The 4,443-nt window shown below is 37.6% G+C and overlaps 1 pseudogene; it reads right to left on the bottom strand.

Annotated features, from left to right (window-relative positions):
- Positions 1–439: 439 nt before the first annotated feature.
- LOC142641243 (trans-cinnamate 4-monooxygenase-like) lies at positions 440–2,462 on the bottom strand (annotated as a pseudogene).
- Between the last annotated feature and the right edge of the window lie 1,981 nt (positions 2,463–4,443).

Raw genomic sequence — 4,443 nt, 5'->3', positions numbered from 1 at the left:
CATAAAATATCACTGCTACCAAATATAGGTCTTGTATTCTATTTTAAAAGATAAATGTATTCCAGCTTAAGCATTTTCATGCAAGATTTCACATGGTCGTTTTGTGGGCAAAATGGTGAAGGCGGGCTCTTCGTTCTTTGTTCTTCATCCCCTCTCCCTCTCTCCCTCTCTCCTACCCTTTTATTTTCCTGACCATTTTAGTGTTGGTGAGTTGGGGACAAAACAAAACAAATACGTTTTGTATATGCTCCCGTGTAATTACAGAGTTGAGAGATGCTGTCTTTATTATTTTATAATCTATAATAGGAATTAATTGTGATTATGCAACAAAGTTTGAAGGTGGAGCCGTGGAGCACTTGGATTTGATCCATTTATGGTATAACAGTTCAAAATCAAAACATTAATTAACAGAACAAAGGCCAATGACAGTAAGTTCTAATAGAAACAATAGGTTCTTTATTTTATTTTATTTATAAAAAAAAAAAAAAAAAACACTAGCAGTTTGTGAGTTATGGCCGGTTTCCTAGGAACCTCTCGTGTTCAAAAAAGAAGACTTGCACAACAGTTCTCAGAGGTAGCCGTTCAATCTTTACAGCATGGGCACGAAATTCTGGAGACAATTTTTGGCATTCTAGAATCCGGCAGTCGGCAGAGGTGGCTTTTCTCTGCTTTACACAGATCAGGATGCTCATGTTTATCAATTGAGACCCATTGTGAATGTATAAGAAATGAAATTAGTGAATTAAAGTAACCATGAACTTGCTTCCGGCTAGTCTTACGTTGAGAATGTGCAAGAATATGTTTGGCCCTGCATCTAACAGCATTATTAAGCTTTGAAAATTTTATTATGTGGCAAATTGGTTCTTATCAATACAGAAGTCATTTGACCTTATCATGAGCTGCTATTGTGAGATTTTTTTTTTTTTTTGGTTGTCTTTTCCTTTTGTTGGCAATAAAATATTGACTAAATTGCAAACTAGATTCCTAAAATTAGAAGTATGTGGCTGATTGGTTCTTACTTCTTATCAATCTATAAGTCATTTGACCTTATCACAAGCTGCTATTGTTATTTTATTTATTTAGAGGTGTCTAGATTTTACCCCTAAAATTTGAGATTGTTTGGATTTTACATCCTAAAGTTTTGAAATTTGGATTTTACCCTCGAAATTCAATTATGTTTGCATAAGCAACCATTCTATTTATATTTTCCATTAAGTGCCAAGTAAACTTGTCACACTTGTTTAGTTCATTTAACAAAATGATGTCATGTCATTTTTATTATACCATGCCATTTTTAATTATTTAATTTTTTTTAGGCTATCAAATGATATGACATTATTTTATTGAATAAACTAAATATGTGTGGTAAGTTTATATGGCACTTAACGGAAAGTATGGATTAGAGCATTGTTGTCCGTAGTTTCGTGCTTGTGAGCTTCCTATAAATCAAGAATCAAAACAATTCTCATATGACACGAAATGGATAGTATTGTATGTAAAAATTTATTTAGTATATTGTTGAAGAATAAAGTCATACTGCTGTTTGGATTTTTAAAAAAGATAAATATAAATAATTCGATTTTAGTAGAACCTAATTAATAAGAGTAATTAAGAAAAGAAAATCATGAATAGAAAAGGAAAGAAAAGCTTACCTCCTCTCCTCAAGAAATAATCTTGAAGAGCTGCAACCTTCTTTCCTTGACTTCCTTGCATATCTTTAAATAGCCTCTCAAAAATGGCCTCAAAATGGGAATAAAATCTCCATAATTATACTCAAAGCTTTGAACCAACCTACTCCTCTCCTCATTCAACGTTTTAAGCCTCACAAACAAAGGGTCATCCTCACTTTCAAACCTCCTATCAAACATGATCCTATACATGTTATTGTACATCATAAGCTGCAATCGTTTCCTCAACACAAACCCTGTTGTTGATGCCTCGGGAATCTTCTTAACATCATCAACAACCCTAGCAATCTCCTCCTCCCAACCAAACCTATATTGCTGAACACCTTGTTCGTGAAAAAGGGTACAGTCATGATCCTCCTCATCTTGCGCCAGTGCTCACCATACACAGTGAAGACCATGTCTTGGCCTTTACCAGTGAAAATATCAAACACAACATATCTAGTTCGTGAACCAAACTCGACCCCTTGAGTGTGAAGGACCTCTTTGGCAAGGTCTGGGGAAGACACGACAACAAGGTTGCGTTGGCCCATGCGGAGCAAGAAAATGTCACCATATTTTCGAGCGAGGTCGGAGAGGTTGCGGTGGTTGAGGTCATCGCCAACTTGGAGCCAGTTGCCAAAAATGGGGACGGGAATAGGGCCAGGTGGGAGCTTGAAACGCTTGCCACGAAGTTTAGAGATTAAGATAGCGAGAAGAATGGTGAAGAAAAGGGATAGGAGGAGTTTTTCTAAAAAGAGAAGGTCCATGGTGGTTGTGTATGGGAGATGGAGTAGGTATACACGTAGACGTAGTTGTAAAGGACCTAGCTAGGTAGGTAGGTATATGACAATGAGAGTTGGGTGGGAATTGAAGAAAACATTTTATAATATAGAGATTAGAGAGAGGGTATAGCTGCTGGGAGTGATCACGAGTAAACTGCTGGGAGTGAGGTGCACGGGTATTGTGTGAGTGAGGTAGTTGGTGGAGGTGGAGGAGGCCGTTGACACAATTAATTAATTGAAGTGTGTTAGATTTATTTTAGAGGCCAAAAGAAAAGTTGAAGGGTTGAGGTGGGAGAGGGGTTAGGTAAGCAGGTGATTTAGACGAATCGTAAACACAAACGATTTAGACGAATCATAAACACAAACGATGGATAAGATGGTGCTTTTTATTTTTTTTTGCTTCTTCTTTTTTCTCCAACAAAATCATATATAGAAGAAATTAAATTTCGATCCACAACCACAAAACTTGGTACTCATTTTGGTCAAATTCCAATTTTCCCTCTCTTAATCAAAATGGAGATTGAAAACTTTATGCAGAAATCAGTTATGATTATTGTTTATTTCTGTACTAAAGAGTACTAACAGGAGCAGGTTTTCACTTGTGCCCGATCCTGACTGATTTGGGTCGGGTATTACTATATATATATAAAGTAAGTGAAACAAACCACAAGGTTCAAGTTATAATTGAGTTCTGTTAATTATGACAAAATCCTAACAATGTCATTTCATTTCAGTCCAAGTTGTAGTGTGTCCAACATAGAGCTTGAAAGTTCGTGGACCAATTTTTTTTTTTTTTTTTTTTATGGGAAAAACCAAACTTCATTAAGAACTCAAGTCAACAATAACATCATAGAGAAAAACTTGTTCTAGAAAATAAGTATTCTCTTCGATTCAAACTGAAAAATCAACAATGCAAAGTGCATGTTTAGCTAATAAGTGAGCGGGTCTTGCCCTGTCTCCCTACATGTGAAAAAACAACCTTCCTAAACTCATGTGATGCAGACAAAGAGACATAAACAAGAGAAGCCACAGCCAAGGGGGGAGGAGACTCATCTTTCAGCGCATTAATTAAGATTTGGGAGTCAGACTCAAGCACAAAGTCCCCAATGAGCATATCTTTTGCAAACTGCAACCTGAGCTCAATGGCCTTTGCCTCAACTCCAATAGCGCCAAGGGGGAGATGTAATTTCTTGCTACATGCCCCAATTAACCTACCCCCTTCATCACGAATCAAAATGCCCACTCCAACCGATTTTTCTGCAGCACAAACAGCCCCATCCACATTGAATTTATAAGCATTTGGAGGTGGAGGGGACCAAGTAGCAGGGCATTTCGTTTTCTACATAAACTCCCTTGCTTGGCTGGACTGGTACTCCCCCAAATAATCTAGTGCACTGTGGATGATTGCTTGTCCAGATTTCTTTGCCCCGCCATTCCTCACTTCATTCCTATTATTCCATAATTTCCATGAGATCATGATGACCTTCTCCACCTTTACTTGTTCCCATTTGTCAATCATGACAGCAAACCACAATAGGTCCAGGAAGGAGTTTAAAGGGGCATTCTGATACAATGGGAACAGATTTGACCTTTCCCAAATTTCTTGGGCTCTTAGGCAAGTCCAAAACAAGTGACTCGAGAATTCCAAATCAGATTTGCACTCATCATAGCAACCATCCGATAAAACCATACTTCTCACCAAATTGTCCTTTTGTGGGAAGGATATTCTTACATGCTCTCCAAGTAAAGTGGCAAACTTTATGAGGGACATTTAGCTTCCATAGGTACTTTCAAAATTTCCTGAAATTGCTACCATCAGATGGCTCCCCATAAGCAGGTCCCAAAACTCATCTCCACGGCTAGATTGTATGCACTTTTCACACTGAAGCACCCATTTGTTGTTGGAGCCCAAACTTGTCGATCTATCCTTTGGCAACCTTGAGCTCAATGCAATTCCTTGTATCAATTTAGCTTAATGAGGGAGAAAAATACTT

The sequence above is a fragment of the Castanea sativa genome, chromosome 6 (genome assembly GCF_040712315.1).
Source record: "Castanea sativa cultivar Marrone di Chiusa Pesio chromosome 6, ASM4071231v1".
Lineage (NCBI taxonomy): Eukaryota > Viridiplantae > Streptophyta > Magnoliopsida > Fagales > Fagaceae > Castanea > Castanea sativa.
This window is presented reverse-complemented; position numbering and strand designations above follow the sequence as displayed.